The sequence below is a fragment of the Bactrocera latifrons genome, unplaced genomic scaffold (assembly GCF_001853355.1).
Source record: "Bactrocera latifrons isolate USDA-ARS-PBARC rearing strain unplaced genomic scaffold, ASM185335v1 scaffold_67, whole genome shotgun sequence".
Taxonomy (NCBI): domain Eukaryota; kingdom Metazoa; phylum Arthropoda; class Insecta; order Diptera; family Tephritidae; genus Bactrocera; species Bactrocera latifrons.
Window position 1 is genome coordinate 268,057 of NW_017537345.1, and position 14,424 is coordinate 282,480.

The 14,424-nt window shown below is 31.7% G+C and overlaps 1 protein-coding gene across 1 annotated transcript in view; it reads left to right on the forward strand.

Moving 5' to 3' along the window:
* Positions 1–904: 904 nt before the first annotated feature.
* The window catches only part of LOC108975566, a 64,515-nt gene continuing 50,995 nt past the window's right edge, over positions 905–14,424 (forward strand). Inside the window, exon 1 of the mRNA XM_018944127.1 lies at positions 905–1,027. The gene's annotated coding sequence lies outside the window, so the exon portion shown is untranslated. The remainder of the gene's footprint in view (positions 1,028–14,424) is intronic.

Genomic DNA, 14,424 nt, shown 5'->3' on the forward strand with positions numbered 1-14,424 from the left:
GAACGGCAAGGAATTTATGGGCAGCGCCAGCAAACATAATTAAGCACAAATAAGACACAAAAAATAAAAGTAGAAATAAATTTATAAAAAACAACACACGCAAAGCGCAAAAAGCTGCATAAATCTCAAATCAGTCAGTTAGTCAGTTAATCACTCAATCAGTCAGCAGACTCTAGCATACAGGGCAGCGATAAAAATCCACGAAATTTGTACAATACATTGCGCAAACACACTGCAGCCATATTTATGCCAAACAATTACACATTTTTAAGTGTTTTAACACCACAACAACAACAAAACCATTAGAAAATAAAACTTCAAAAACGGTATTTTTAAAAACATTTCGTTAAATATAAAATTAAAAAATAAAACACCAAAACGTAAAACAACGAAATTGTGCCAAAAATAAAAACAACAATAATTCAGCCGTAAAACGTTGGAAATTGTGTGCAAAATCGCGCAGCGCATCCGCGATACTCAGCTGCTTGGTACGCCAACAGAATATCGAACGCGACTCTAAGTGCTTTATGTGTGACACACTGCGAAATCCGCCAAATAAACAAATCACAACAAGACGTACATTGCGAAAACACACATAAAAACAACAACAAAACACTTAAGTTCGTCTTAAAAGTCGCATTGAAACATCTTCGGCTGATGGCGACTTTCCACATAAAAATTTTCTCGCCAAATAAATAAGCTAGCGACTTGGCACTAACTGCATTTTGGAAACCACAACCGCGGCGCTGAAAAAAAAAAAAAACACAAAAAAGAACAGCAACAACAAAAGTTCAGAAACAAAAAAAACAAGTACAGCAAAAAACGTTAAACCCAAAAAAAAGAAAATTAATCAGTAAAAAAAAAACAAAAAATTATACAGTAAAAAAGGAGTAAAAAACACAAACCGACCAAAAGCATCTTCTTCGGTATTTCAAATACAATAAATTTGGGATTAAMCAGCTGCATTAATCGGCTACGGCGTCGTCAACGGAAATYGCTGGTCCAATGTTGCGTCTGCATTTTGTTGGTAAGTGGTAAGTGCTTTGCTGTGCGGCCTGTTGTTGTTGGGCAAAACTGCGAAATCACAAAATTTAAATTTAAGCGTAGCCTGCTCATTGCATTTGGAGAATCACCTCGCATTCATACTTAAAATAATTTYGAACATTTCAATTCATTAAAGATTTTTGTACTGCACGCCCCAAAAGCCCCAAACCGCGATGATGYTATGATGATGCTGCAAAAGGCAACTTCAATTTCTTTGTGTTTTTATTGTTTTTGCTTATTTTATTTATTTTTACCGCAACAAGATTTATTAAATACGCTAATATCGCTTGTACCACTATAAAAAGTTTAAAAAATGACAGCGTAAATATTAGTTTGAAATTATCGATGCGACCGCTGCGTCGCGTTGCCAAGTAACCGATCGGCTACGCTCACTGCTGCCATGGGTTTGTTTGTGTTGTTTGTGGTGCTGGCRCTACAGCTGCTGGCTTATTGTTGCCACACCACTTTTGCGGCACCGTGTGTGCTAAACGAGCTATTTGTTAGCAAAAACGTTCTTTTGGTGTTGTACTGTTTTGAAATTGTAGAAACCGATATTAACTGGAATTTTCTTCTGTGTATTCGTGTACTTAATCAACAGTTAATTGGTTTTAAAAAGTCGAAATTTTTGAAGAAAAAATCCTTCAATCAGGCCCGAGTTTATTATGTATTCTAAAAGCTGTATAACTGTCATTAAAATCTACTGAGTGGTTTTCGAGTTACAGTTGTCACCAGTTCAAAAAACATAGTTTTGAGAAAAACGCGTTTAAAGTTCACACTGCAGTTTTGAAGTGCCCGAGCTCTCGTTGTTATTTGTCGAATAACTCAAAAACTAATTACCGGATCAACGTGAAATTTCCAGAGAATATTTTTGAGATATTAAACTTAACGAAAATGCAAAAAAAAAATAATTTTTTGAAAATTCTGACTACCCCTAATCCCTTAAGCAATCACTTAATTTTTTGACATCTTTATTAATAAAGAAATTTGAGCTATATTAGGAAATCTAAGAAACACCTTGAATATTGGAAAACTTATATAATATAATCTGTGATATCAACTTTTCAATTTTTTTTCAATACTTGGTGTGAGCTGAATATGCGCTTGAAAAACCGATTTAAATCGAGTTTACTTCTTATTTTAGCTGATATTAAAGAMATATACGAAGAATTAATTTTTACAAGGAAGACTAGTAAATAGTGTTTCACCATTTGTTTGGTGTTGTATTTTGGCTAATACATTAAATTATGGAAATTGTGTTTTTTTTTTATAATTGTTTCATAATATGTCATTTTAATTTCACCACGGCGACTCAAACTCCCAGCAACCTTTCAATAAATAAACTAATTTCTTAGAGTGCTTTTGTAATAACTATAYGCTTAAATCGTATTGAAGTTGCCTGTTAGTCTCTATTTTGTCTGAACTAGTTGCAGTGTAATAAAAAAAAAAAACAAGAATAATTAATAATTAATTTGAGTTTTCTACTAAATTTAATGCTAAAAAAATAATTTAATAATAATTTTTTAATATTTAAAAATATTTTTTTTTAATAAAATGTTAACAAGTGTTATAATATGTGATGAGGAAGTTACAGAAAAGAAAAAAACTTGGGTTGCGCTGAAGCTGCAACAATACAAAAATAATTTTTTTTCCCAAAAATTGCTTCCGATCATTCACTTTATATGGTAGCTATATACTATAGCGATTCGTTCTACGCAATTTCTTAGAAAATTCAATTATTGCTTTAGATAATAACCCATGCCAAATTTCGGGCAAAAATCTCCTCTGACTTAGCTTGACAGTTATGTGACACAGTGTTCGGATATCGTCGGATCAGACAAATCATCTTCTGAAAAGTAAAGAACGTGTGCAAAATTTCTGATCGAATTCTCACAACTACAAGACTTTTTCGCACACATACAGACAAAAGAATATGGATAAATSAAATCATTCCTTCTGGGTGTTACAAATTCGTGGTAAAGTTAAGATATTCTGCTAAGAGTATAATTAAAATATTTTGAACCTCATTGAAAATGAAAGATAAAATAACAAGTACGAGGACTAACCAACCCCTTGACGTATTTCCATGAGTCTGACTTGTGGTACAATTTCTGTGCCTAACATGATTATCACGAGTCTGGCTCGTGGTGCGTAGAAATGTACGTTTGATGAAAAGATAATTGAAAATTTCCCGCTATTTTCAGKTAATAATGTARACAAAAAACATGGTTGCAGTTGAGTGCATTGTATACTGTGTAATTATCCATATTTTCGTAGTATTTTATTTTTTGGAAATTTGTAAAACAAGCATGCGACAGTTCGYAAGCATCAAAACTGGTTTGTTTAGCGCAAGTTGTGTGCGAACAGTTGGGAGCGAATKTCGTTGCGCTAATTGATACGTCAAGGGGTTAATATAATTTTGGGCAATCTTAAGTCTGGAAGAGGATGTGGCGGCGGTTGAATTTTTGAGGGTTAAAATAGTCTAGCTCGATAAAATGTTAAATCTAAAAGTTGTAGCTAATAAAAATATCTAAATACGAATACCTTTTGCAAAAAGAAACCCAAAMKTTRTGAAAARAATTAGAATAAATTTTTTCTTACACARAAAAAAAGGTTATTTTTTTTTAGAAATTTCTTGTAAACTTATCATTTTATATCTAAAACACACTGTATTTTTTATCTAAAATATTTATTTTTTTCCCCTTTTTTGACCTAATGTCAGAAAATAATCCTAATTTGCAAACGAAATTTGTCACATCACTATTTTCTTTTTGATTTTTAAAGAGTCGATCAGTTTTTCTTTGTGAGATCTTCACTTTCTGATTTTATAATGAGTGGATTAGTGTAGTGTGTTTTTTCTCATTTTCTGAAAAATTTCACTATAATTTTGTATATATTCTTTACACAAACAGACAGTAGAGATTTTTAAACAGAGAAGAATCTTGTTATTATATACTTTTTCTAATTGTTTTCATTTAACTATGGTTTTTTTATGACTTTCAAAAATGATCTAAATGATGTTTTGAAAAGAAACTATTAGCTTTAATATTTCGACGTAGCTGTAATATCGCTCTAAGTATGACAATGAGTTTGAGATTTGTATGAGAAAAATTGTGAAAAGCAGCAAAAAAAAAATTCTTCATAGCAAGAGCCATTTACAACCTAAAAACCGCTACAAAAAACCGCTCTGAATGGTTCTATGTTGCATGTTTAGTTTTCTAGATGATATTGTTAGTTTTACAGATTAATTTTTTATTAAAATTATTAAAATTTCTATGTAAATATAATGATATGATTAACATATTAAGTTGCTTAGCTCATTCGTTGATAATTGTAGATATAGGACTTTTAGTCATGAGATCTTTGTAATACTACTTCTTGAAATTGTGGCATATTGAATAAATATTTTGGAGACAGTGAACCAAACATATTAGTTTCGAAACAGAGTGAGCTATGGTCAATATAAAACACACACTGTTCAGATTTAAACACGTTTTCAATCTACTTTTAGATTGCGATAATATGAATAATTTTCTTAACGATACACGATAATAGTTTTACAAAAATCCCTAACAACTAAAATTCATAAAAATAACTCAGAACCACTGTAATCGTGTCATATTGGCATCAGCTGGCCTTCTCCGCTTCGAGCTATTGCCATTCCTGCACGTTGCTTTGTGTTGCAGCGCTCTTGSCATGACTGTTGTGGCACCAACACAAATACCAGCGATTGTTAATATAAATCCGTAAGCACATATTTTTATATACACTACATTACAAAAAAAAAATATATATATATATATACCTTCTCATAATAATGTATGAATATATACGCGTGTGATTGTGCGTCGCTGGAACAAAAGAAATGTCATTGTAAAAACAACAAACACGCCAAATTTGCCACTGAAAAGAGTAAAACCGAAAGCTGAGCAGCTCCAGCACTTAAAACAAAAAAGCGCATAAATCCCATAAAACGGTAAAACAGGGCAAATGTGCTATGCAAACAAAAGACTTAAGCCACAAACGCGACGCTGGCGTTGTGAATGTGAATGCATGCTTGCATATATACAGTTATAAAGCCATATATACAAAACAAATACACACACATATACATATACACTGTTATTTACATGTATATTAACCGCACGGCTTGTACAAGCGCGCTGTTGTGTGCGCACGTCTGTATGCAGCTCAAGGTCATGGATGAAAGTACAAGCAAATCAAATAGATTTATGGGTTTCGAGCGCGCACAAGTGTCGATTTCGAAGCATTGCCACAGTGGGCAACATAAATAGATGCAAAAGTTTAGTTTATTACATATCTATATTATTTACATATTTCCTTTCTGGTATATATTCATAAAAACTTGGGTAAAAATCAATTTAAATTTGTGGCTACGAATGTGTATGTATGTGCGCTGAAAWTCTCGCGTGTGTGCACGCTCGCCTACTAAGTATGTTAGTGGAGTAGTGTGTGATAGGAAGTGCSCGAGCGCATGATTGGCAGGCGTGTATGGCATGAAAAATGAAATGAAACACAAATTCGTGGTTAACAAAAACAATAACGCCCAATAAAAACACAATACATGCATACWTATATATTTGAGTTATGCAGTTTAAAGTTTTTCATGCGAGTTTTGTTATTTTCTTTCATAGTTAGCCACAAAAATTGCTTATCATAGCAATATTGTGGACTATACTTGCTGAAATGCGAAATATTGAGTATAAACATATATACCATATATATAATACAACTGCATATATGTAAATAGCGGGGTTAGAAGCGTTGAAAATATACGAAATTTATAGTTGTATGTGTGTGTGTGTGTTTGGAGCGAATTTCAACTAATAATATGTTAAGTTTCAATTGCTTTGGTCTTTTATCGCCTGGCTTTTAGACGCGCTAGTAGAAGTGGCGCCGAGTGGCGAGTGGAGCGCTGCGCTGGTGTTAGCCATTGTGTGTGCGGTATTAGTGCATGATAGCCAATTCAGTACACACTGTTTGTTGTTGTTGTTATTGCTGTTGAGTGTTGCTTACATGCGGTCGAGGCAAATCAAAAACCAATCACTGACAGCTACGCTATGTTACCAATAAATATGTATATATAGTTAATTATATAAATATATATGCGAGCGTGTCAGCTTGAGCTTAAAACTTTATATTAAACACACACACTGTACATACACGTATTTATAAATATCTTCGCGTGTACACAAGCACATGGAAAAGACGCTGCAACTGCAGTACGCTTCTAATAAACGCAGTAAATATATATATTTATACTAAGTACATACTATATATGCATATATACTAATATATATACATATAAATATATCTAATGTAGTTATTGGMATTTTAGCGATGTTAGCCTACAACAGCATTCACTTTGCAGCGCTGCTAATGTCGTCTGTTACTGCTGCTGTGTGTCTGCTTTGTTTCAACTGTTGTTGCCGCCGCTCGTTGGTGCTATTGTTGCCTAGCAAATACTTGCTGAATATATAAAATATATAGCATTTGCCTGTATATGTGTAGGTATGTAGCTACAATTTCATAAATGTACAGGCAATAGTGAACTGCAACAGCACTATGTTGCAAGATGTAATGCAATGCCGACAAGCGAGTTTGTTTGCGCGTGAAATAGACAGAACCTTTAATGCAGAATATTATTTCACGGAGCAAATTAATAAAATATGTGCATTTGTATTTCGTTATGTATRTTTGTAAATACGTGCGTAAAATATAAATTTTTTTTAGATTATCAACAATTTTGTTGTGAAGGTTTCAGATAACAGAAACTGGTTTCAAGTATATTTTTAGCGTTTCAATTCTTTTGTTTGAGTATTTTTAAATTTTGTAATTTGAAAGTTTAATTAATATAAAATTATGCTTGTTTTGTGCTTAAACTGTTTGGTGGTTTTCATGTTGAGGAATTTTTGTGTTTATATTTTTAATATCAAAAATACCATTGTGTAAAAGATTGCATATAAGTTGTTTTTTTAATTTTGTTAGGAGAAAAGTTTTCGAAAATTAAGCATAGAATTTTTAAGCAGCACATAACCACTACTCTTCATTTGTATACCCTGAATAGAGTATATTGAGTTTGCCATGAAGTTTATAAGAACCAAAACGAAATAGGAAGGGTATTCTAGCTTCGTTGCAACAAAAGTTAACGTTATTTCCAGTTAGAAATAAAATAAAGCAAAATAAAATGAAATGAAATAAAATAAAATAAAATAAAAAATAATTAAAATAATTAACTACATAAAAAAAAAATAAAATGAAATGAAATAAAATAAAATAAAGTAAAATAAAATACAATCATATGGAAAAAAAAATAAAAATAAAATAAATTAAAATATGAAAACATGAACGAGGCAAGCATTACGAACCTATACCATTGTTAAGATGGTTTCATAGTTTAAAAATTCACAAGTTTGTAAAAAAAATAGACCGATTTATGTTTAGAAGTATGTGCAAGCGCTGTAATAAGTGAAGTATGTATATCGAATGTAGAAGACTAAATAGAATATTATAGATATTGCTTATGATTATGCTGTATGATTTTAATTCAAATTTACACGCATATTATGAACAGCTACCAGCGCGAGTGTAGTCGTCGCTAACTAAATGTGCACTATAATATATATTATGCATGACAACTGGCTGTTAATCGCAAGCAGCTGAGTAGCCTGTCGTCATTTTAGTGTAATACTACCAACTGTTATTATTATTGTATATTTGAATTATTTTTAAATGTGTTTCGGAATAGAAGAATGAAATAACAAAATGCAAGGAAAAATCATCATTCGTAAGGATTAAAAACGATTCATCCCTACATCCGGCAAAACAACTTTTATTATTCTATTCAACTTTTGTTTTTACATCAGCAAGTTTTTGGTCTTTCATTTWCTTATTATACCAAACTTGTTTTCATTTACGAAATTTTGGGGTAAACTAAGCTATTTATGCCCATAAATGCTATAATTTGTTTGATTTGAAATATTTATTTTTTCWATTTATTTTGTTTAAATAGTTCTCTCAGATAATGCAAAAAGTTCTCACTAAACGATTCAAAGGAAACTTTTCATCTAAACTATAAGGCTAAGTTTATCGATATGCGATAATTGCATTTGGTCATTGTTTAGTCTAAGTATTCTTAGTTCAATGATACCTCCAAATTTTTTTAAATTTTTTCTGTTTCTTCAGAAATAATATCCGTCTCAAAAAAGCGGAGAAGTGCCGTTACCATTTGGTATTGCGTGCATATCAGCCTTTAATAGTAAATATTTATAACTAGTCCCTTCTACTGGTTTAAGTTGGTCATTAAATAAGACTTCGACTTGACTTGATAGAAATTTGAGAAAAATGAAATAATTTTCAAARTAATGGCTATTTGAGTTGATCTAATATCAACCAAGCTACTTGCGGTCCCCATCGCTAATTCTTGAAGATTTATTTATGCTAAAATCGGAAAAATTTTGGTTTTATTAATAGAAAATCTAGTTTCTGATCGAGACTTTTTTCAATTTAGAAAAAATGACCTCAGAAAAATTTTTTGTACTTATTTTCGGTCAAAAACAAACACTTATAAAAATATGTTTATATGAAGCACTTTTTCAAAAAAACTCAAAATTTATGTAAAAAACTATTATACGAAGTTTCGATTTATCTATTTTTTTTGTACAGAAAAAATGGTTTCTTCTTAGAAATTTTTAGTGAACTTACCTTTTTATGTCCAAAATGCATTATATTTTTTTTTGTCTTTATTTTGACCTAATATCAGGAAAAAATCGTACCTTTGAATCGAAAATTCTCACATTAATTTTTTTTAATGAGTCTTACTTGGTGAGATCTCCACTTTATGTGGGTATAATGAATGGTTAAGTGGGGTCTGCTTTTTCGTTTTCTGAAAAAATTCACCACAGTAATGTATATACATATTATTGATGCAATTAGAAAGTATAGTTTTCTATAAGAAAAAAATCTTACTATATTCTTTTATCAATTGGCTCCATTCCAGGAAGTTTTGAAAGAAAACCAACAGTTAATTGCTTAAAAAAAAATCAAAATAAAAAAAGCATTCAATAAAATTTCATATTTTTAAAACGATGTATAATTGAATTAAGTTCTACTAAGCGGTTTTCGAGCAACATTCGAAGTTTTCCGTTTACTGTCCAGAGTGCCCAAAAAACACCTTAAATACCTATCAAAAAATCCGAATAGTATTTTTCGGATATTTTTAAAAATTTCAGAAATTTGTTTGTTATTGCAGTGAAATTGTTAAGAAATCGATTTATTTTCTTACTACCTCTGACCCCTTACTGTCTATAACTGGAATTCGCTGCCACATCTTCTTGCACTCAGTTTTCTAAATTTGTATTAACCCACTTTCCTACTCAACGTTTTTCTTCAATAAGCTAACTGAAATGTTCCGCTATGAAATCTATCTATGAAACTTGTTTTGATTGCCACAAACAAGATGTGCATATCTACATAAATTTTGCTTATATTATTTCGATTTCTACAAACAATAATAAAAACAATATACAGAGCCACTGTCAATAAATGCATATAAAGTAATTAAATGTTGCAGCCGAAGTAAGCGCTTGAGGTGCGCAGCAAAATACAAACGCAATAAACAAGACTTTGAAGGTGCATTCCATTGACAAACAGCAACAGACAGAAGCCACTAACAAGCTGTAAAAACATTCATAAAAAATGCAGAAACTTTTCAAAAATAAACACCAACAATTTCCCTTCTCTATCGGAGAATCGCTGCTTGGAATTGTTGATGTTGCACTTGTGCTGCTTTTTATTGCTTAGCAACTATAAAAACTCAAGTTTAAAATCATAAAATAAAATACAAGCAGCCCTTTACACTTAGTATGCGAGGTAATTAGATCGGGTTAATATTGAAACGTAGCAATGACAAGCCGAAAAATAAAGAAGTCAACTACTTATTATACGCCCAATTCAATAATAAAAGCATAACTACACGTAGCGGCTTATGAAAATTAGACTAGGCAAATAGCGCGTACTAAACACCCAAGTGCAATAAACTCCACCAAATTCATTCAAACCAAATTACCGCAAATCATACAAAAGAGCATACAAAAAACTACCAACAAAACATTTGTAAGAAAGGAATTTATACTAAAAAAAGCGGATTTATTAAAAAATTCGTCAACTATAATAAATGCCATCAAACTATTTGTATTGCCCGCATAAATCACCACAATTAGAGGCCAAACAAATGTCAGCGCACAAACAAGACCAAACATACCTGGTACATGCCAGCGTGCACATACGCACATGCAACGCCAACAATAGCAACAACAATAAGCGTGTTATCTTTTGCACGCCGTTATGTGAACTGCGCGCGAATCATGGTTGGCGGTGGTAGCCCGCGAGTKTCAAGCCGTTTTTGCCTTCTACGGCGTCGCATGGCTTTGTTGGTGTGTGTGTGTGTAATCGAGAAATCACACGCACTCATTGYCAGCAGGTGAGTTGCCGCTGCAATAACACAATGGCGTGTAAAAAACTRCAAAATCAGCTGGTATAGCAGCATTTTGCTTTTGTTGCGCGTTACTCATACGCACTGTACGGCCAAGTGCAYTTSCACTCCATTTAGCGGCGGTGAAGTTGTGCAAAGAGCGCATAAACTGTATTTTTTTCGCTGGAGTTTTTGTTTACTTTCGCATGGAATTGCAATTTTCCGTTTTAATTTCCCAAGTTTTGTCGCTCACGGCATATGTGTCTTGTTTATACTTTTGTGCCAGTTTATTTATTTATGKACCTATAACCGGCATTGGTTTTATTTAAATTTAAATTCATTTGTAAGCTGCTGTTCTATTTTATTGCACAATTTTGCCTTTTTTGGCAAATTTTTTGTGATTTTAATTATATTGTTAGCATATGTTTATGGTCGAAGAGTTCATTGCGCTAATTTTCCATTCGCATCATGCTTGACTTTTGATCATTGCCATTTTGAGGGCAGTGAGAAAATATTTTATGAGCTGTTTAATATGTTGTAAAAAATTAGAATGTTGTTTATAAATAATGGGAATGCATTAATTGATTTTATTTGCGTCCTTTTAGTAAGCAAAAATTGGCTGTAAGTAATTTTGCTATAATCGTAAACTTTTCCTCTTAATTATCTCAGAGTCTTATAGGAATTATCTATAGTTTGGTATACTTAATAAAGTGTTCTACATTCCAAGCAACTATTTCTGAGTATTAATACTGAAATTTCATCTTACTATTACATATATTCTCTRTCAAATATTMTCTTCCAAGGCGTCGATAATCTCGGAGAAAGGAAGCTGTTTTCTCATAACTTTTGATAACTTGTGCACTATATGGTTGAAACTTGGTTTCTGTTCTTTTTCGCTTCATTATTCTTCCAACCAGYTAATGGAATTTGGAATGGGATAAAATATCGTTGGTGTGTTTTTATATAAATTTCAAAAAACCATTAATTCTGAGATTTGAAAGATCGTGGAAAAGTGGGTTGCTAAGAGTCGTGGTTATCAAGGAATGTAGAGGTTATCCTATGTAATCAATATACAAGGGGAGTCAACGCGAACAGTGATAGTAGAGTTATAATAATGAACCACAAGTGATTTAATTTTTTCCTCAAACAGTCACGTATTATTGTAGTAACTGAGTTTTGAGCTGACACGTCTATAGTTGTTGCCTTGTAATAAGATGAAAGTTAGCCTATACTGTACAAATGTATGTTGCGGTTTTTCACTTTATAAGGCTCACCTACTATGACCGCGATTGTTGGGAATTAACAAAAAAGAACTAATACACAAATCAATGATTTTAAATTTTTAAGGACATATTTTTACCTTTTTTAATAATAAATAAAGCATTTTTGAAAAAAAAAATAAAAAAAAAAATTAAAAGAATTTCCATAAAATATTCCCTTGATCTTCGGCTCTTAATGCATACTAATGGATGAAGTATTTCAGTGATTAAAACAAACATCTTCATAAAAATTACGTGACACGTTGTTGCCCGCGATGAACTCCTAAACTGCTGCACTGATTTTAGTAAAATTTAGCACACTGTGTCTAGTTTGAACATACTTAGAAGAAAGGATAGTAAAAACAATTCATAAATAAAAAAATAAAAAATACAGTAAAAGCTGCATTAAATGGTCGCGGTATTAAGCGGACATCTCAATTAACCATGCACATTGGCCGATCCCGCAATTTGTTGATGTCTCAAGTGAACAACTCTATTAACCGGAAAAAAAGGCTGGTAACCAGGCATTTAGAAAGCATTAAATTCGTTATTTTTTCTAATGAAATTTATTTGCACGAGCATAATCAAAATTAAACCTGAAGTACAATCTCTGGGATTCTCATAACAACAAAAATGTTTTCGCATGYATTCGTAAATAAAATTTTCACTGTATTGAAYAGTTTATGATATGTATAATAGTATAAAATTCGTACCACAGCAACAAGTGGCCGGATAAAATAGTAAACTGTAAATTTCTTAATTCCAAATTTTTTCTTAGATTTTTCTATCGTTTTGAATCACTGATATATTTAAATTATTTTTTTTTTTTGGGACTTTTACTAATATTTTTTGAAAGCATTAATCCTCAATCATTATTTCATAAATTGTTTTGAGCATCACGAGCAAGATGATGCATTTTAATGTGACTTCTCATTTACTTAATGCGACAGTTATAAAGCTTTCCGGCTTCTTTCATTCTTTCAATAGAAAGCATTTTTATTGCTATAATCTGCAATGTTTTAATTTAGTTTCYATATTATTTGTGTGTTTTTTTCTATATTTTTAATAGAAATTTATTAATTTGCATATTTAATGCGAATGCGTCAGTCAAAAGCCAAAAAAAAAATACTAATTTAATTTTTAGCACCAATTCTCTGTAAAAACGCGAAGAAACAAGTTTGYGAAAGAATGGTTTCTGAATTGCTGCTGTTGTTGGCTATCAAATGATWGGCGTGTTAGTTTACGTGTTATGCTAATTACCAACGCGAATACAACAGTAACAACAACCATAWGTTCGTGATTTCTCATTAAGAAATATCACTTTTTCTGATTCTTTAAGAATGGCTTATCTATTAAATTCGACAAATGGTGATTTTTTTCAAAAGTTTTTTTCGATGTTTATACCCATATGTATATGTATGCTTTATATGTAAATTTTTTTATWTCTGGTGGACTCGCCATGTGTTGAGGTAGAAAATTTCGCGATGAAAATTAAAAGTAGATTTCTTTTGTTATTCAAAATTGTGGTAAATAATCAAAGATTTCTTTGGCATCTGCGTTTGCGAATTCTCATGTGATTTGCGAAAATAGACAATGTCGGACATTGACTTCTGGTTCAAAAGTAATTATGATTAGAATTTGCTTAGTAACTTCTTTGTTGCTGGCCAAATATAATTGGGATTTTCCTATGAAGCCAATGCTCCGGTTAAAGCGAAAGTGTTTGTGCTTTCAGAAAAAGTTATAAATAACTTTGACCTTCAATTAATTGACATGTATRCAAGAAACTGCTCCCAATCAATTAACTTTTGAACTGTGTATAATTTTTGAAAATTATTCTAGGCTAAAAGCTCTTTTTGTACCAAAACCAAAACTTACTTGATATTCACTTTTTAGGTTGCAATAACAAATCCAGGACTATTTTTAGCATATCTTTGAACACTGTTGCATTTAAATATGCAAAATACGTTTTATTTCATAAAGGTTATTAGGTGTTATTAACCGTTAGTTATGTTTTTGAAGCGTACATGTGGGAACTAATTTAAATGCGAAGGTAAATTCACACCTCCTTACCCGTGAGCTGATGGCGGCAAGCGGAGGCGAGACAGCAAGGTTGTAGACAAAAATTATTAAATATCGATTCTTCATTTTCGYTGCAACGGTAAAAATACAACAACAAAAACTGACACAGCAAAAACTATGCGAACCAATGATGCTCAATCAATGACTATGCTGTTGTGGTTGATTGACTGATTATCCAATTGACTAATTATGAAGTGGCCCAGCAACAATGCAACCGAAATAATAAACTCTTCTGCGTAAGTTGTTGTTTTTGCAGCATTAGTGAATCACGACTGGTTTTTATCGGAAATACTGAACTTGTAAACTCAATTTGTTAAAGTTAAAATTTTCGTTAAGCAACAGTTGCGGACACACTATATATGGTGTATATATTGAGAGTACTCTTGTAGTTTTGAAGTAATATGTGATGTGCATATTCCTATTTCTCTTGTTTGTTTTGGTATTCGGTTCTTTGTTGTTTTTTTTGTTTTATACTCTCGCAGCAAAGTTGCTAAAGAGAGTATTATAGTTTTGTTCACATAACGGTTGTTTGTAAATCCTAAAACTAAAAGA